The sequence below is a fragment of the Puma concolor genome, chromosome B4 (assembly GCF_028749965.1).
Source record: "Puma concolor isolate L17-30 chromosome B4, mPumCon1.1.hap2, whole genome shotgun sequence".
Classification (NCBI taxonomy): domain Eukaryota; kingdom Metazoa; phylum Chordata; class Mammalia; order Carnivora; family Felidae; genus Puma; species Puma concolor.
Genome location: NC_141673.1, coordinates 137,037,274 through 137,057,987, shown reverse-complemented (window position 1 = coordinate 137,057,987; position 20,714 = coordinate 137,037,274). Strand labels below are relative to the sequence as shown.

The following is a 20,714-nucleotide window of genomic DNA, read 5'->3' as shown; positions in this document are numbered from 1 at the left end:
CCAAGATGGCAGGGACAAATTTCTTCATTAAAGTGCTAAGAAGCCCCAGATGGCTCTCACGTTTTCTTTGTATTCTTAGTTATTGAGATGGAGTTAGAGGCAAATTAAGAGGATACCTGCCAGAAAATGCGAAAAGCCCAGAAGATTCACAAAAAATCATCATGAAGCTCTGTGGCACCTCCAAAAACACACTGAAAACTTACCTCTTTTAAATGGCAAAGGATTTCAAGGACACAGAAAAACACAGAGAATGAAATCCATTAAAGGTAACATTTAAACAAAGCCTCAAGGATAGGAGTGAAGCTCTTGTTTTCTGTACTTAATCCTTACAACTCTCCCTTTCGAGAAATAACCACTTTTAGGAAATCGAGGTTACTCATCCTAGGAATTTCTTAAAAAACGGACCCTACTTGCCGACGTATGGGTCCATCAGTTTCGCATTGTTCTGCATCTTTCTTAGCCTTTTAATAAGCCCTGCCATACACCATACATATCTTTCTCTAACCTGCTTTTCAAACTTGTGTTTGGGGGATTTATCCCACGTTATTTCTGTAGCTCAAGGTAATTTATTTTTTTTTTTATATAAAATTTTTTCTAAAGTTTATTTATTATTGAGAGACAGAGAGAGATACAGCACGAGCAGGGGAGGGGCAGAGAGAGAGGGAGACACAGACTCCGAAGCAGGCTCCAGGCTCCCAGCTGTCAGCACAGAACCTGACACGGGGCTCGAACGCACAAACTGTGAGATCATGACCTGAGCCGGAGTCGGACGCTCAACCGACTGAGCCACCCAGGCCCCCCAGTCGAGGGTATTTTTCTATTCTAGTGATAGACAGAAGAGAAAGAAAATAAACAAAGTTGTAGATTACAAAATATTGGGTCGTGATACAAAATGTAAGGAACATGAAATAGAGTAATCCTGTACAGTCTGGATCCAGGGAAGAGTGTCCCATGGAGGTGACACTGAAGCTAAGGCAAGGAACCGAGAGGTCACTGCATGAAGACTGACAGGAAAGGGCATGCCTCACAGAGGCCTGGGTGGATGACCGGAGGAGGCTCAGCACGCTGAGAAGGGAAGTTGGGGTGTGGGCAGCCTGCTCCCCACAACCACAAGGCTGGGGCAGGAGCACCGGTGAAGAAGTCGTACATCAAGCAAACTTTGAAAGAATATATGTTCTACATTTCTACTTTAACAACCCGGGGAAGCAAAAATAAGATAAACACAGAGAGGGAGGCAAACCTCAGAGACTCTTAAATCCTGAGAACAAACTGAGGGCTGCTGGTCGGTAGGTGGGTGGGGGGATGGGCTAAATGGGGGCTGGGCATTGAGGAGGGTGCTTGTTGGGATGAGCACTGGGTGTCCTATGTAAGTGGTGAATCACTAAATTGTACTCCTGAAACCAATACTACACTACCTGTTAACTAACTTAGATTTAAATTAAAAGCAAAGCAAAGCAAAGCAAAGCAAAGAGTAAAATAAAATAAAACAAAATAAGACAGAATAAAATAAAATAAATCAGAGTAAAGCTATGGTCTCTATCTGAGACAAAGTCATCAAAATACCAGTGGCAACTGAATTTAATTAATTATTATTACACATGCGTTGCTGCACCGATGACCCTTGGATGGGCAATAAAATAAAGAACATAAATAATTTATAAATGACTTTTTATTCATTCCATCAGACTTGTTTTGTTGGCTTTATTTCAGTGAAATCACTTCTGAATCATTAAAATCTGTATTTACATAATTTGCCTTGCAGCAATGATCTAATGGATTAAAAATAAAATATATTTTCACTTAAGGTATATACAATTTAAACACATTTTCATTACAAACATAAAGTAAACTGTAAGAAAAACTGACAAATTAACCTTTCCAAAAGGTTATTTTCCTTCTAAAGTGATTAATTATAAATCAGCATCAATATATTTATTCCAGAAAACAAAAAAGAAAACATATTTATTGAAAATTATTTGTTACGATGAAATTTTAAAATTTCATCTTTAGGAAATTTAAATAAATCTTGCAAAACATTTTTACAAAAATAAAATTATTTGCAGTTCAAGACTTGGATGTACACCTAGTTGCTAAGGTACGAATTTGTATCCCTTTTCATGTGACATCTAGACCTACTTTGCTTTTATTTCTTATTTACTTTTTTAAAGTTTTACTTCTTTCGAGAGAGAGGGAGAGAGAGCACAAGCAGGGAGAGAGGCACAGGGAGGGAGGGAGAGAAAATAAGAAAGAGAGAGAGAGAGAGAGAGAGAGAGAGAGAGAGAATCCCAAGCAGGCTCCATGCTGAGATGGGGCTCGATCCCATGACCCTGCTGATCATGACCTGGGCCGAATCAAGAGTCAGACGCTTTACTGACGGAGCCACCCAGGTGCTTCTAGACCTACATTGCTTTTAAATATATGGTTTATTATTTTATCATTATTCATGTATGGTGAGACCATCAGATCGGGAGACAATGGCCATTGAGAGATGACTCGATATACTCACAAATTCCAAGAGAAGGAGCGATCACGTCACACGGGGCCATACAGGGCGGCACCAGGGTCGGTCAGGATCCTGAGGGAGGAGGGGAAAATGTGAGCCACAGCCTTTATTTTGGTTTCCACGAGGCAGGGTAAGTTCTCCCGGAATAAAATACGATTTAACAACAACAAAAAGCCAAGTGAAATAAAAAATGAAAGTTCAACTTGCTTATTTATAACCTGAGTAGAGCAAGTAAGGTTGCTGTGAGAGAAAAAAAAAAAAACAAACTATATAATTAAGTGAAAAAAAAATCTGATCAGGCATCAAAACCTTTTCAGATTTATAAAAACACCTACAGGGGCGCCTGGGTGGCGCAGTCGGTTAAGCGTCTGACTTCAGCCAGGTCACCATCTCGCGGTCCGTGAGTTCGAGCCCCGCGTCAGGCTCTGGACTGATGGCTCAGAGCCTGGAGCCTGTTTCCGATTCTGTGTCTCCCTCTCTCTCTGCCCCTCCCCCGTTCATGCTCTGTCTCTCTCTGTCCCAAAAATAAATAAACGTTGAAAAAAAAAATTTAAAAACACCTACAGACAACAGCAGTGTATGAGACAGAAGCTGGTGTTTACAAACGTAAGTGTAACCAGAAACAATTTGCTCAGAATGCTTACAAGGCTGAGACCTTGTAGGAGAAGTCACTAGAAAATAGATGGTTCGTGGTGTTTCCTCTCATAACTGATGAGAACACAGAAAGCTGTATTTCTTCATGCTTTCGGTTAGAATTTTGAAATGGCCAAAGTGTGGTAAAAACTTTTGGACATAGCGTATCATGCCTGTGATATCAGGACACGACGTATTATATGTATTGAGATCAGTGTTGAAATGTGGAAAAGGTTAATGGGCACTGGTCCAAATTAGTAAGCTGGAGTGCAGACAGACCCGGATTCTGGAATGTTCACAGTCAACGCTGGACTTGCCTAGTACTTAGATCCAAGATGGTAACAGTTTGCAAGGGCATTGCATTTAGACATTTGTTAGTTAACTCATTCATCCGCAGAGAACTAAAACTTTAAAAATGCAACAATGCGGGGCACCCGGATGGCTCAGAAGGTTAAGTGTCTGACTTCGGCTCAGGTCATGGTCTCACAGTTCGTGAGTTCGAGCCCTGTGTCGGGCCCTGTGCTGAGCGTTCAGAGCCTGGAGCCTGCTTCAGAATCTGTGTCTCCCTCTCTCTCTGTCCCTCCCCCGCTCACGCTTTTTCTCTCTCTCTCTCCCAAAAATAAATAAACATTTAAAAAAATTTTCTTTAAATGCAACAACGTGAACACTGTCTGCCTATAGGCCTAATGTCACAGACACTTCATATTTACTGGACTCCACGTGGCAGGGGGCCATAACATGGAGCTCAGAGGGGTTGGCTTTGTCCTGGTGACTTTTATTAATTGTTGGAAAAAAATAAAGACGCCGATGCAATCCAAAGAAAAATGTCACCACATTTCAACAGCAAACAGCGAAGACAGATTTAGCCTTTCAGGTTGGCACTGACCGGTCCCTAAAACCTCAGACTCTCCAAAGCTGCTCGCGTGTGTAACTTCGTAAGGAGTGATAGATCCCACTTTCCTTACCCGAAATCCAACTACTGAAACGAAAGTGAGACATTTCCAAAATTAGACATTTGAAGGCTGAACAGCAAAAAAAATAATAATTCTCAGTTTTAAACTTTACGAAACGACTGTTTGATTCACGCTCTGGTGTAACACTCGAAGTTTGGCTAAAAGCTGCCCATGGACCCCCGTGGCCGGACGCGAAAAGAGCAAAACATCACAAATATCTCGAGAGTAGCTACTTTCACCAAAAACAAAAAACAAACAAAAAAAAAAAACAACCAATCACTGCACGGGAATCTCTCCACATTGAGAATGCCTACATTTGGGAACAGCTGGTTTTCATTATGAAACCGAATAAAACTAAATGTCACTCCCTGTGAAAGGGCTTCAGGTTGAGCACAGAACGCAAGACTTAACATGGTCACCTAAGCACACACGCACACGCACACACACAAAAACAACAACCAAGCTGTCAGGTTTCTCTGCCCTCCCCCAAAGCGTAAGGGAGGGCTACATAAAAATACAGGATGAAATATGAATTTTAAAGTGTACTGACAGATTACTTCGCAGAATCTTTCTTTCGATGTTTCAATTTCGAGTTGATAACGCGATCTCTACGTATCACGCATAATTCGAGTGCGACCTTACAACAACACATCTGGAAAACCAGGGCAAGACTGAGGATATTTCTGGCAGCCGATTTTTCTTACACCCAATCCGTCTCGCTGGCTTATTTTTACCTCCCGGGCCCTGTAGACACCTAAGGGTGCAACCTCGGCACTAGCTTGCGTTTCTCGCAGACAGAAGCTCTGGTAGCGAATTGCTCAGCCAGCCTCCTCCGTTTGTTCGTCTATGCGTCATCGAGGATGTCACAACTATTTCTTTCCGCACCTGCGATCTACCTGGCCCTGTAGCGACCGCTGTAGGTACAAAGTGCAGACAATTCTTGCCTCTGGGACTTCAGACTCCAGTTGGAGCCGGAGCTAAATTCACTAAGTGTTGGAATTGCATTTGACGGGCCGTCTTCGTCCTACCCTGGCAGAGCGAGTCCTGGGTTACCTGATCTGTGGAACCCCGAGACGTCAGTCGTGATGTAGAAGGTAATATAACAGCGCATAAAATGCATCCCCAAGAGAAAACTTATTCCTGTCTGCAGGGTTTGATTTGCGAAAGCATCTGGCACAAAGAGAAGCATCAAGGTTTGCGCGCAGGGCGACTAAAATTTAAGTCCCTGAAGCTAATTGGTAAATTAGCAGACAGCCTCATTCACCTGAGCCCCCCCTTCCCAGGCCTTTGCTATTTTGCTGCGGAAAGAAAGTAAGCTTCTCCCAGGAGACAGAACTGGAACATACAGACGTCTGAACAAACCTGGCTTTGTCTTCGCTGACGTGCGAATTTGTTTCTGTCTTTGTTACCGCGTTTGAAACCCGATGCTTCTCGTCCTGGCAAGTCCAGCCCCACGCGGTTCATCCAGTGGGCGGAGGTACGTGTTCCCCACACAGAAACTTTTCCTTAGGTTAATTGTCTCCTAAGACACGGCTGGGCTGATGTCACAGGACAAGGAACCGAGGCCCCCCGGCTGAGCTGCGGGCCCTGTGCTAGATTTAAAGGCACAGGAGAGAATTCCAGACGGCCTACAGGGCTTTGAGGTTGAGAAGGCACATCTGGAAGATACATGTGGGCAATCTCACAGTCCCGTTTTAAGAAATATTCAATTTCTTATCTTTAATTAACAAAGAGGTAGATGCTTTCATTTTCCGTAACTCTTTCGGTATTTGAGAAAATCGTCCTTCTTCCGCTATGTTAATCGAGGTAGGCTGGCTGCATTCTCACACAGTTCAATGCTATTTTAATAGCATTTGATTGAGTGCCCATTGTATGCAAGGTCCTGTAGACAGGCCATCCCGGAGGCAGGAGAGCACCTAAAAAGGTTTTCCATCAAAGACAGAATGAAGAATGAATAGAATTTATGAAAAGGTGAGGTTCAAAATACAGGCAATTTGATCAGCACGTTCAAAGGAGTAAAGGAATGAAACACCATGGTGGGCAAAAAGGAAATATGAATTGTTGGGAGCCTGGGGTAGCAGGGAAAGGGGAAACTCGGGGCCACCTGGGAGCTGGGACTAAATCCAGCGGGTCTGGGCTCCAGTCATTGTTCAAGGGAGGCCTTCCTTCTCATTCATGGGGGGGGGGGGGCTTTGAAACAATGTTTTCAAAACTGATTTTTTCTGGGCAGCACAGCTGGTGATTCAGATTTAGTCGGTGTGGGCTTGGGCCCTCCCTAAAATTCCCTGGGGGGCTGGGAGTGAGATGCCCCCACCCCTCTACAAGCCTCGCCCGCGTCAGACCTTGTGGGGGACGGAGCGGAAGGTGTGGAAGGCAATGAGGAAAGCGGGGGCATTCATACTCAGCTGTTGCCCACGCCTCGGGGCACTAACAACACACGGTCTTCACGGTCGTTTCTATTAATATATAAAAATGGCATGGGCACCTTAAAGTCAAGCCCCCAAACAACCCAGCCAAGTCGGAAGGTGTCCCGTCCAACAGGGGCAGTGGGAATCGAACCTTCTTTCGGGAGAGGAGGCATTCTCTGACAGGTAGAGTGGCAAAAAAAAAAAAAAAAAAAAGAACCAAGAGTTCCAAGTGTCATTTTCTTCTATTATCCATGTTTGTTCACGGGGAAAAGCCAGCATCTGTAGGCTGGGTTGGTGCCAGAACACTCCCACGCTGGATCCAGCTCCCAAGGGCAAGGGTAGCCAGGAGCCCACAGTTCAATGTTCTCAGGGGATCTCATCCATCACGTGAGGTTCGGCAGCAAAAGAGTCCACACCAAGGCAAGTTCTGGAAACTGGCGTGGAGCGGTCCTCGGTCACTATCCAGAAAGGGTGTCGTGCGTCATGAGAACACATTTACAAGGACACGGAGCGTCTGCAGAGCTCCGTTCAAATGGGCTGAGTTAGGGGCGCCTGGGTGGCTCAGTCAGTTAAGCGACCGACTTCGGCTCAGGTCATGATCTTGCGGTCCGTGAGTTCGAGCCCCGCGTCGGGCTCTGTGCTGACAGCTCAGAGCCTAGAGCGTGTTTCAGATTCTGTGTCTCCCTCTCTCTGACCCTCCGTTCATGCTCTGTCTCTCTCTGTCTCAAAAATAAATAAACGTTAAAAAAAAAATTTAAAAAAACAAACAAAAACAAATGGGCTGAGTTATACCCATCCTCACAGGAAGACAGTCGAGAAAAGGCGTGGACAAGGTCTGGCCCCATCTGAACTGGACAAAGGGACACGTGCTTGCTGCCAGTGGCTCAGAGGGCGAGCCACGCACCTACACGCACCTACACGCACCAGGCTGCTTGCGGTTTCCGTCCGCATCAGGACCCTGCCCCGCCCTGGGCCCCACGCATCTCAGGTTCCAGTCTGTCCCTGCTGCGGACAGAACAGGTGCCTAAGGTCTCACGGACACCGCAGCCTTCCGGTCCTCTGTGATTCCAGATGAGACGCTGAAGGAAGGGAAGAACTCGCGTTCCCCAGTATTGAGAAATTAAGTGGCTTTGGGGACAAAGAGGGGTCCCTAATATTTTTAACATCAAAAACCTTTCATGCAATCGTGTGTAATGTCCTTCGCTCTCCAGTGAGCTTTTGTGGCTGGTTTTCACAGCACAGCTCCCTGGGGCCATGGGTTCTTTCTTCCCCACCCCCACGCAGCCAGCCTTTGGCCAAACCGCATCGGTGTCGGTACCTCTGGTGGGAATGAGGAGAACTTGCGTAGGAGGGGCTGGGGGAGAGCTGAATGAGCCCTCAGCGTGTGTCTCCAGTGAGTTGAATTCTGGTAGGTTCTGACCTCTTCTCTAGCGTTTTGAACAGAATCATCTCCTGCTCACAAACTTGGCTTTGTTTATCAATGAATAAGCCACTTTTCAGCCTCCAGTCCACGTAGGAAACCAGAGTCGCCCAGGGCCCAGGACAGACGGGGCAGAGCACAACATTTGCACAGTCTCCGCCCGCACCCCCCGTCCTCCACAATGGGCCATTGAAAACGCGTCGTGCCTTGTGTTAGCAGCGCCGGGGCTTGGGCCACCCAATAAAAAAGAACGGGCTGTTCTTTAAAGATCCCTTTTCTCCATCTTGATCGGGAACGGCATTCCAGGCGGTTACGTTCTTTTGTGTCGCCATTTAAACATTCATTTTTCTCCCTCTGCGCCGCCCCACCCCCCAACACTGCATAGATCCTGCCTTGATGTCAGACACACAGGTATCCGTTCAACTGTCTGTTTGTAGAGGTCGGCTCTAAAACTTAAAATACAATAGACTCTCCACGTGGTGAGATCACAGTGGCCCTTGCACGAATGTCAGGGAAAGAATAGAATCTTCGCTTCTTTTCTGAGGCTGCTGCAGTCACACTTATGGGAGGGTGGGTTCTCAACAAGCTCTTAATTTGAATGGGCTGTTTATGTTCTGTTTACAGGAGGCTCTCCGAGGTCTGCTGTCCGCTAACCACGGGAGAGCTGGACTCAATGAGTCCCTTTCTTTGCACTAAACATGCTTCGTGTCAATAGTTCCCGGCCTGTGCACAGTCGCAGAGCAAGGAGTAAGAGCTTGCGCTGGCGTGAAATAAACCGGACCCCGGCCATCTCCATCACCTCAAGCAGAGATGGATTCGTCAATTCTGTAGATAGACGGGCACCTTCTGGAAGCCTGGGGAGGGGCCTCTGCGCAAGGAGTGCCCGTACCTGCAGACCTGCACCTGCGCACTTCCCCCGCCAGACCCTCCAGGCTCAGGGCCCAAGTCTGTGGGGCCAGGAGCTTCCGGATAATTTCAGAACCTTGTGTGGGATGGCTGCCCGTATCCCCCGCTTCTCAACTGTTCACCGGTTGAGAGCTCCCAAGGGGAGGAAATGTGACAAGATGTATCCCTTCACCCGCTCGTAGATACTCTCATCAGAAACCACTCTTCATAATGGGGGGGGGGGTCATAAAGCCAAATCAATAAAACAGGCAGGTTGAACAGTATCAAACGAGAGGGGAAGAGAAGCCAGAAACCCGGGGTCGGCTGGTAGGTTGGAAGTTGGAAAATCATATCAGGGAAGACATTGATGCCAAAATGTGGGAGTATATAAAAAGCAGCAGCTACAAAAGAAAACGGATGGCTTGCAAATTACCTGCACATCCTTTGACACTCCTCCCACAGGAGGTGAAATTTAATTTCTTTTTCCGAGACTATGGATCAGCCTCGGTGACGTGTTCGTGAGGAAGAAATGCACAGAAGTGATGCTCTGTGACTTCCGTGGCTGGGTTTCTGTTGTCTCTCTCGGGACACTTATCCCGGGAGCCCTGAGGCACCACGCTGCAAAGATCACACAGAGGCAGCTATGCCTGGGTGGCCCCTGACCTCGGAGCCCCCAGTTCCTGGGGTCTAACCATCGCAGGTGCCAGGAACATGTATGAGCCTTCGGTTTTTTGCCCCAGCTTCAAAAGGCTGAAGCCTAAAACAAAACAAAACAAAAAAAGTGGAGCGAGGCAGAAGCAAGCTACCCCCGCACCCCAGCCCCGCCCAGGAGATAACTTCCTGAGAAACGTACATTTTATTGTTTTTAAGCCACCGAGTAGGGCAGTGGGGAGGCCGCGGTCCCTGTAACTGACTGCAAGGGAGTGTGATTAAATCAGCAAAGGTGCAGGAAAGTGTTGAGAGGAAGGAAGATCTCTCTGATTCAAGATGATTTGATTCTTTAAAAAGAATTTTTTTTTACACATTTTATTTTATTTTTTGAGAGACAGAGGCAGAGCACGAGCAGGGGAGGGGCAGAGAGAGAGGAAGACAGAGGATCCCAAGTAGGCTCCGAGCTGTCAGCACAGAGCCCGAAGCGTCGGACGCTCAATCGACTGAGCCACCCAGGCGCCCTGAGATGATTTGGGTCTTTGTAGAGATTCGTGGCTGACAGCAAGACTGTGAAAAGAAAAATTACATCGCTTGTCCCTTTTTTTTTTTTTTTTTTTTTTTTTGCTAATTTCAATATCACATACAACTTTAGAGAATCACATAAAAGACACTGACACTTCCAACGCCTGGACCTTATAGTTGGTTTCATTTTCGGGGATGTTTCCTGACCTCTTCCTGAATTTCTGCTGCCCTGCTTTTCTCACTTACCTGTTGACCTCTTTGCTGCTGGTTTTCTACCCAGTCTTCAGTAGTCCCAAACCCCGCTTCCATCTGGCCCCGGATTATGTGCCCACGTGATGACATGTGAACTCTGTTTCAAGGGTTGGCCCAGTGGATGTGCCTGTGTGCCCCCAGCTTGGACTGGCCCCTCTACCCCGTCCCCGGGGCCTCTCTGATTCCCTCAATAGCCACAGCTTCTCAAACTCCACCATGCGTCAGAACCACCTGGAAATCTTGCTCGTTAAAAACAGTCCAGGGTCCCAACCCCCCAAAGGTAGGTGTGAGGTGAGGCCCGAGAACTTACATTCTAGCAGGCTCCTAGGTGCAAAACCTTGTCACTTTTCCCAGCCCAGGCTTCTCACCTGATACTGGATTGCTCGAGGCCCAGAAGTCATTCATCTTGGATAATTCAAATGGCTCTCCTTACATGTGCTACAGGCACACCTGTCATCAGGCTGGCGCCCTTTCAGCACCGGCAATGGCTTCTTCCATAGGAAGATTCCCTCTGACCTTCCGGAGCCTCGATTCTCACTACCGTGCGTCCTTTCCTGTGCCCTAAGCGCATCCAAACTTAACCATTTACCATCTGCAGTATCACCCACCCTTTCCTGCCTCTATGACTTCGCTCACACATTCTCTTTCTTGCATCTCTGCCCGAGAAACCCCACATTACCCATTTTCCAAGGAGACTCACAACTGTCACATGCCCTTTCTAATTCCCAACATCCCAGTGAACACCTCCCTCCTTCGGACTCGTGGATACTTTTTTGCATGCCTCCAACATCACTTAATGGGCCCGTCATTCGTTTTGGGTTCAGGAAGACTCCCCTTCCTGCATTTCTGAAAACGCATTTGAAAGTGAAATGAGAAGGGAATTTAACTTCAAAAAAACTAAATAACATTAAAAAATTCTTAATTATACCTTGCCACTTGGATACACCCGCTCATCAATGTTTCTCCAGAATTTTGTCTTTTTTTTTTTCCTTTTCCTTCCCCAACATTATAGACGGAGTTGACTTCATTAAGTATCTGTTTATGTCTTAAAATTTGCCACTTTGGGCTCACTTCAAGATTTACAGCTTTGACTCAGTTGAGGGTATGACCAGATATTCCTGAAAGATACTCTTGCAGAAACTAGCTTCCAGATTTTGTTTCATTCATATTTACAGAACGATCTTTCAAAAACTTGAAGATCTTAACTGGGTACACAAAAATGGTGGTACAGACAAAGCATCTCAGACTCCTCAACTACACTTTTGGTTCCCAACGGGACAAGGAGGTCAATGTATGCCATACAGAGTAAGAGTCGTACCAAAATTAAATATAGAGTAGTCCAAAGTTTCCTACCTCTCATGGCCTGTCCTAGGAGAAGACTATTCCAGGGAACCAGAAGCAGAACGAATAGGAGCCAGATTGGCTGAAGTCATTATCAAAGCAAACCAAGATTGGGCAGGAAAACGCATGGTTTCCTTGGTTGTGGAAGTGCGCCACTCAGATTCCCTTCAACCAGGGGCTTGCCGTGACGTGTGGTCCTCCAGGCTTGGTGGCCTCAGCTGCACACGGCACCTCAAGCTGAGGGCACCCCCTTCTGGGGACACCTGCATCCAATGACTGAGTTGGGGCACCAGGTGGAAAGGACTTGCCATTTCTGCCCAACACGGGAGCTTCCAGAGCCCCTGCTGGGCTGCAACGCACTTGACTTCTCTTCCCTTCCTCCCCTCCCCTCCCCCTTGCAAAGGCAAGGGCTGACCCTAACGAGCATTTTTGCACCCCAAACTCGGTCTTAACGTCAACCTCCGGAAAAGGCCATCGGTTATTTCAGCATTGGCTAGCACTGTGATGAGAGCAGTTGGAATTTCCTCCACGTTCACCAACTCTGGGGAGAGAGGGCTGAGTCGGAAAAGTGGCAGCAGGTTCCCTTTCTGTCTACAACAATGGGTCTCAGCCCTTTTGCGCGCTCGATGCCTTTTTGAACAGTCTTTCTGGAAGTTTGCCGAAGAGATAAAATGGTGTCCGTGCTCAAGGTAGCATTGTTCTCTGAGTCCAACTGTCTATTGCTCTGAATGCTCTACAATGGTGGCTTCACAGGTTATTTGACCATGATCCACAGTAAGAAATACAATTTATGTCAGGTCTCCAGTAGACTCCTAGGCTTACATGTGTGTGCATGATAGAAACAAAAGTCTTACAAGAGTTGCGTAAAAGCACCCTGATACTTTCTGTTTGTTTTTATTAATGCTGGTCTTGGGGCGCCTGGCTGGCTTAGTCAGTTGAGCGTTGGACTCTTGATGTCAGCTCAGGTCATGATCTCCCAGCTCATGAGTTCGAGCCCCACGCTGACAGCACGGAGCCTGCTTGGGATTCTCTCTCTCCTTCGCTCTCTGCACCTCCCCCATTTATGTTCTCTCTCTCTCTCTCTCTCTCTCAAAATAAAATAAAGCATTAAAAAAATTCTGATCAGAGGCGCCTGGGTGGCTCAGTTGGTTAAGTGGCCGACTTCAGCTCAGGTCATGATCTCGCGGTCCGTGAGTTCAAGCCCCGTGTCGGGCTCTGTGCTGACAGCTCAGAGCCTGGAGCCTGCTTCTGTTTCCGTGTCTCCCTCTCTCTGCCCCTCCCCCATTCGCCCTCTGTCTCTCTCTGCCTTTCAAAAATGAATAAATGTTAAAAAAAAAATTTTTTTTTAAATTCTGATCCACCAAAACTGATTTCATTTTTTGTACACTGAAAAACCCTCTATTTCATACTTAAAGAGGCAAAATTTATTGCATATTATGGAAATGCATGACTGGTATTGCACCCGGTGTTGGTCAAATTTTTCAACCACACCTAACAGTGAGAAAACACACGGCCTGCTGTACACAGACGGAAGTTTCCTGAAACCACACCTCCTTTCTATATGGAATACACTCTGATACGTGCTATTTTAGTTTCTTTGATGTTTGTAAGTGGTTGGAACCCAACGAATTGATGTCATGGTCCACAAGTAGAAAACTGCTACTCTAACATCCCCGGAAGAGTTCAGGATTCCACCTGAAGAGGTAAGGTGCTCCCAGGCATAATGAACCTTCTTTTACACGTTGATCACTATGTGGCATCTTGACCTTGAAGGGCAAGCTGGGGTTATGGGGAAAGGACACAAGCGCCCACAGCGTGGATGCGGGTGTGACCAAATGACACTGGGACATACACGTGTGCACACTCGAAGCCGGGGGGCCACACAACTGGCTTGTGTGTGCTGTGGGCGTGGTCACCGGAAGACGGGATCCCAGAAACTGAGCTCTGTGATCTCTGCTTCCCACAGACCCCCAGGCCCTTTCACATAAGAGAGTGTTCTACAGAAGTCATCTGGCCTGTGTCGCTTTTAAAAATGCATTTGCAGGGGCACCTGGGTGGCTCAGTCCATTAAGCGTCCGGCCTCAGCTTGGGTCATGGTCTCACGGTCCGTGGGTTCGAGCCCCGCCTGGGGCTCTGCGCTGACCGCTCGGAGCCTGGAGCCCGCTTCGATTCTGTGTCTCCCGCTCTCTCTGCCCCTCCCCCACTCGTGCTATCTCTGTCTCTCTAAAATTAAATACAAAAAAAAATAAATGAATTTGCACCTGTGAGTTACTTCATACCTCAATGTTACTACAATGCAACAAGACCCCATCATTTTTATAAACACTGATCCCTATATCCCTGCGTTTGCCCCGGATCTGTCTTCCCCAATAGTTATAAAAATAAAATGTCTTGGCTTTTTGTTTTTTGTTAATCCATTGCAAGAAATCTTGATCCTCTATGCTTTTGTGACTGCTTTTCTCAAAAATGTGTAATTTTCACCTGAACACAATGGCCATATTCTCCTAACTGCCTTATTGTCCCCTGTCCACCAACAGTGAGTGAAAATCTGACATCAGTTCAGCAACAAAGACTTGTCACCAGAGTAGGAAGCTTCTAAAGGGATTTTGAGGATCAATACCCCCGGCAAGCACAGTGGGGATAAAAGTGGATATTGACAATACCCTCTGCTTCCTAGAAAGGACTTAGCACAAGGAACACCCACTGTTGGCTCAGCAAGGTGAGCCTCAGCAAATAACAGAAGCGGAGACAGCTAAATTATTCTCTTACGGAAAGGAATATGGAAAAAGGTGATGCCAGAGGAAGTTTGAGCCAGAATGGATCCTAAAAAGGTTTCTCAAAGAGAAAAGAACCCTGAGGGAAGAAAAGACGGAGAACTTATTTAGGTAATTTTAGGAAGATTCTTGTGTAACGCATTCTGGTGTTCTAACGTCTTGCGAGCATCAGAAAAGTCACCATTGCTTGTCTCCATTCATGGAACCAGATGTGGGGGTCCGGCAGGATATGGGAAAACTCGGAGTCTAATCTCAGTGCAGGCACAGAGGGCAAGGGAACGCCCCCTCCCATTTGGGTCCCACAGAAGATGGCTTTGGGGTGGTATGCAGGCCAATCAAAATCCAAAGAATGAAATAAGACAGAATTCCAGTCCGTCGGGAGCATGGAAAGGAGATGTTGGAGCAAGACGACGGATGCATATATGTTCTTTCTCTTTTTTTCTCCCCCAGGATCACGTGTGAACTGCTTTTGAGCAAATGTTCAGGTGTTCGAGTGGCATTCGAAGCCCATTCTTCCCCGCTCCAGCAAAGGACTTTGGGAAGCTTGCTGGAGACAGGAAGGGAAGGGGGGGTGGGGTTAGAGAATGCAGACGAAATTTATTCTCTTAGCTTGCATTTTGGTGAGAATATGTACATTACTGCCCCATCTGCTGAGAAACACCCACCAGAGATTTTTGGTGCTTCCAAGTGATGATAGGATTCATGTTTCCATTTCCTCCCAGCTGCAAGGATGGGGCCCCACTATTACAAGGAAAATCTATGACCTCCTTCGGCTGCCTAGCTCTAAGTTTCTAAGAGCTGAGGATAAAAATCACACATTCAGACTCTGCGCCTTGGAGCCTCCTGTCTGGGGTTAGAGATGTCCGCTCAGGTCTCTCTGCCACCACCGGGTGACTATCCACCCCTGACAAGATCACTTCCTCTCCTGCGGTCGCCAGTCTCGGACCTTAACACCAAGATGATAATGTTCCTCCACCCTCGGAGGAAGAATCCTCAGCCCTCCTCTCGAGGTTGGCTCTTCCACAGGGAGCCTAGACACTTTCACAAACCTCCCAGTTTCTCAGTTCTCGTCCTCTGGAAACCCAGCACCGCGCGACGCCCCTCCTGACTCTTACCCACCTGTTCACCTGCCCAGTTGCCTGACTTCTCTGCTGGTTCCTTTTCCTCCTCCTGAGCACAGGCTTTGGATAGCCCTGAAAGCTTTGTCCTGGACTTCTCCTTTCCCCTGAATCCTTGCCTTTTCTCCCGCCATTGCTCCATCACCTCTAACGGGAAAGCCCTCATTCTCTCCCAGGGCTAAGACGTCATCACCGTCTGACATAGTTGTCCCACAGTCACCCTGAACTTAATATGTCTCTTATGTGACCATGAATACCCTAGACTGCAAATGGATCAGCTCTCCCTTCTCCATCCCCACCAATTGCATTACAGAGAGAGAGAGAGAGAGAGAGAGAGTATGAATCCTAAGCAGGCTCCTTACTCAGTGTGTGGAACCTGATGAGGGGCTCAATCCCACTATCCTGGGATCATGACTTGAGCCAAAATGGAGTTGGATGTTCAATCGACTGAGCCACCCAAGTGCCCCTTTCACCTTTTTTCTTTCTTTCTTTCTTTCTTTCTTTCTTTCTTTCTTTCTCTCTTTCTTTCTTTCTTTCTTTCTTTCTTAATGTTTATTTATTTTCCAGACAGAGACAGAGCACAAGCAGGGGAGGGGCAGAGAGAGAGAGACACAGAATCTTTGTCTCCAGAGATAGGCTCTGTCTCCAATAGGCTCCAGGCTCTGAGCTGTGAGCACAGAGCCTGACTCGGGGCTTGAACACGTGCTGTGAGATCATGACCTGAGCCAAGGTCAGACGCTCAACCGACTGAGCCACCCCGGCGCCCCGCCTTCTCTTTCTAAGCACAGCCAGAAGTCAGCAAATCCGGCACATTCTTAATTTAACTTACCGTCAGGTCTTTCGTCCTAAAACTGACTTGTTTTGAACATCGGGTCTCATGGGGAAAGACCCTCTCGATGAAGTAACAGTCCTGAAAGAAGGGAAGGAAACGAGCTAAATCCCTATGGCTCAGGGCAAAAAAAGATAAAGATACAAAGATAACCACTACGTCGCTGCCTGGCCCTACCCCTTTTCTAGAGAGTGCTCTTTTGGTCTATTAGGGCTGTTTCTATTTGAGAAGACAAGCCAATTATCATCTCCCTTCCTGGGTTCTTCCCCTATTATTTTAGACCCCCTCTGAACTCCAGGATTTCCTTGAAGCCATCCAATTCTTCCTGATACTGACACTTCAGAGCTGGACATGTCTCTGATCACTTTCTCTGCAGTCATAGAAGAAGGATATCCTCTGCAGTGTTCTAGAAAAATGTACGGTGGCACAACCCAGTCACAAATGATTGGAAGCTAGGAGCCATATCTGATAATGCCCTTGTAATCTCAACACCCTAGTAAAGAACCATGCACACAGTAGGCAATTAAAGACATTTATCCAACAATGATATATTAAACAGCTACTTTTTTCTAGCTATCATCCTAGGAAATGGGTTAGAATGAACAAAACAGACCAAATCCCTGCCTTCATGGGGTTAATTTCTCAGTGGGTGGGGACCGAAAGGGGAGCAGCAGAAATAGATAATAATATCCTGTGAAATACTACGTTATTATTTTATGTATTTTAGTGTATGTTTATATTTATTGTAACACAAAATGCATACAGAATAAGCACAGAATTAATGACGTGGTATGTTAGAAGTCGATAAATGCAATAGAGAAACAGAAAACACAGAAGGGAGACAGAATACAAGTTGCAGAGGCAGGGAACGATTTTAAATCAGGCTGACAGAGAAGGCCTCTCTGAAAAAGTAACCGCTGAACAATTTCTTGAAGGAGATAAGGGAACGAGGCCTGTGGCTCTTTGGATGAGGAGATTCTCAGCAGTGGGAAGGGCAAGGACCGTGTCTGGAATATTCTAGAAAGTGCAAAGATGTCACTTTGACTGGGGGTTGTTGATGAGCGATGAGGTCTGAGAGGGAAGCAGGATCAGAACGTGTAGACCTCACTGGCCACCATAAGGACATTTGCTGTTATTCTGAGTCAGATGGGAAATTATCGGAAGGTTTTCAGGGGAGTAGCAACCACTCTTGTCCGCCGTGCACTGTCAGATCAGAGCACATGGAGGAAGGATGGGAAAACGGAGACCAGTTACAAGACACAGCGATCCAAGGGAGAGATGCACGTGGCTTGGACCAAAGCAGTTGTAGAGATGAAGAGAAGGGGTCAGATTCTGGGCATATTTTAAAAGGTAAATCCAAAGTGATTTGCTTGTGGCCCAACTGTGGGATAGGAGAAAAAACACACTCTGAAAGATGCTTCCAGGGTTTTTGACCTGGACAAACAGAAGAACAGAATTGCTCTTAATTGGGTCAGGGAAGACTACAAGGTATTTGAGGGGAGAGATTGGTATATCAGTCAGGGTTCTCCAGAGAAACAGAATGCACAGGACACACACACACACACACACACACACACACACGGAGTTATTTTAAGGAATTGGCTTGCAAAATTAAGGAGATTGAGAAGTTCAAAATCTGGAGGGTGGATCCGCAGAGAAAAGCCATGCTACAGTTCCATCGTGAAGGCTGTCTGCTGTAGAATTCTCTCTTGTTCAAGGCAGGTCAGTCTTATACTCTTTTCAGGCCTTCAGCTGATTGGATGCGACCCACCCACATGATGGAGGGCAATCTGCTTTACTCAAAGTCTACCAATTTAAATGGGAGTCTCATCCAAAAACACCTTCACAGAAGTACCCAGAATCACGTTCAACCACATGTCTGGGCACCAAGGCCCAGCCAGGGTGATATTTAAAATTAACCATCACATTTTTCAGCTCCAGCTTTGGAGCTAGAGGGCAAGAGAGAGGCTCCCGCTGGAGATGTGCACGTGTGAGCCATCAGTAAATGAGCTTTAAAGCCAACCCGGATGAGATCATCAAAGGAGTGGGTGACAGACGAGTCCACAGAGCGTTTCAACAGGAAGCCTGGGGTATTTCAACGTTAAGAATTTGGGGCGATGGGGACTAGCGAGCAAAGGAGATTAAAAAGAAGCAACAAATGCTCATCCCAACCAGCGCCCTCCTCAAGGCGCACCACCCATCCCCCCACCCCCTGCGCCCACCCTCAGTTTCTTCTCTATACTCAAAGTCTCTTATGATTTGCCTCCCTCTCTGTTTGAAACTATTTGTCCCCTCCCCCTCCCCCCACGGTCTCCTGTTAAGTTTCTCAAGATCCACATATGAGTGAAAACATGGTATCAGTCCATCTCTGACTGACGTATTTCACTCGGCATAACGCCCTCCGGTTCCATCCCCGTTGTTGCAAATGGCAGGATTTCATTCTTTCTCATTGCCAAGTAGTATTCCATTGTATCTGCAAACCACACCTTCTTTGTCCATTCATCGGCTGAGGGACATTCACTGAGGAGGGCACGTGCTGGGATAAGCACTGGGTGTTGTACGTAAGCGATGAATCATGGGAATCTACCCCCCCCCAACCAAGCAATGAATCATGGGAGTCTACTCCCAAAACCAAGAGCACACTATACACTATTAGCTAACTTGACAATAAATTACATTTTAAAAAAGGAAGCAACCAGTGAGCTCAAAGGTATAAATGCATATGATACTTCATACATTATGTAATGAGTGATAAGCACATGTCAGACACATAGTGAGTGAATCAATAAATGAACAGCGGTAAGTTAGGATTCAATTCTGTGTTTAACAGATAGCCTCACATTTACTCACGACATACAGAAAGGGAAATCAATCCATTTGTAAAAGAACAGTCTTGGTCCTGTGTGAAAGGCAGTGACCCAAAGGCAAGAGCACATATTTAACAACTTGTGGAGAGAAACACCACTTGCCCTTTAAAAAAGAAAGAAAATAAAACCATAGAAGATTCAGTCACCTGCTTGGAAAAGCAAGTCGAGTTCACTCATTTAAAGGAAGTTAATTTTCTTAGCACAATCAACTCGCTTCTTAAGGAACCTCTGAAGGGCATTTCTTTCCCCAGACAAATGTGTCTTTAAATCCCCATTTCTAAAGCTGCTGCCTGAGCCCTTTCGGTGATTAAGCATCTACAGCGATATGCTGTCTTCTGAATCTAACACCTCCTTTGCTAAGCTTCCCTCCTTTCTTTAGCACCAGCAAAAGGCAATAAAGCTCTGGGAATATGCTATCGAGAGCCACCTGCTACGTTGTCCCCTACTCTGTGGGCGATAAGGAAATACCTTCTTCGGCCTGTAATTTTGATGGCCGAGACCCGATGGCAGCTAACGTTTTCTGTAAAAGGTCAGACTCGATATCTGGGGCCTTGCGGGCCGTACAGCCTCCAGGTGGCCGCAGCTACTCAGCTGGCTGTGAGGGGGTGACAGAGGCCACATACAGCATCCACGTGGGCGGTGTGGCTGAGCTCCCACAAACCTTCGCTCACAAAAGCAGGCTGCGGGGCAGATGCGGCTCTGGACCCACCTTGGCCGGCCCTGCCTCCAACCACGGACCAATCCCTCTGAGCCTCAGACCCCTACTCGCCCGAGAGGCCCCTTCCCAATCCCATAAAAACCCGTTGATAGGATGGGCTCCACACGATGAAGGAAAAGCCAAATAACCATTCTGTCGTTTCTGCTGATGCTTTCGTCTTGGAGGCTTTCTTAACTCCCAACAGCCACATTTAAAAGTTAAACAAAGCAGCCGCGCAGGGAAAGGTTTGTGGAACCAGAACATCGCTCGATTCCCCACCGGGGTTCCCGTGAGCGTCTTACAGAGTGAGACTATCGAACGGTAAAATGAGAAATTCCATGACCTGTTATGTCATATTGTTCAAATACGTGGCTATCTCTTTGGCGTATGGTATATACATTTTCTTGGCATTAATCAGAAAGAGCTGGAGGAAAAAGAAATTTGAATTTTAATGTGATATCCTCTTTGCTTCTGTCATTAAGTTTCTAAGATCTGACTGTTCCAAAGTGCGCTCTATTTAACATAGTCCGGGATTAACCTCACCTTCTCTCCAGTAGCACCTGTGGAGGGTTTCACGTATTCCTTTCAAAGCCTCTTTCAAGATGAAGATTCAAAGAAAGATCGTCTGTCTGTGGTAGTTTTGCTATAAAGAGCCCATTAGCAAACTTGAAATGTGTAAATTACACAGAAGGTTCTCAGACGCGGTTCAGATCGTCGGAGCAGCGGCCCTCTTCCCCAAAGCCTAATGTAGAGAGCAGGCACTTGTTTTAACAATCGGTTGAAAATAATACCCAGGAAATCACCTTCATGATGAAAGGATGAATTGCTTTGTACCGCGGATGTGTATTATGATATGAATGG

The 20,714-nt window shown here is 46.6% G+C and overlaps 1 long non-coding RNA gene across 1 annotated transcript; it reads right to left on the bottom strand.

Moving 5' to 3' along the window:
• Nucleotides 1-2,283: 2,283 nt before the first annotated feature.
• LOC147579540 (uncharacterized) lies at nucleotides 2,284-5,864 on the bottom strand. The gene is made up of 3 exons (XR_015253187.1): nucleotides 5,452-5,864; nucleotides 4,824-5,259; nucleotides 2,284-2,575 (listed from the first exon to the last, which is right to left on the bottom strand). It is a non-coding gene; the product is annotated as an uncharacterized LOC147579540 (long non-coding RNA).
• Between the last annotated feature and the right edge of the window lie 14,850 nt (nucleotides 5,865-20,714).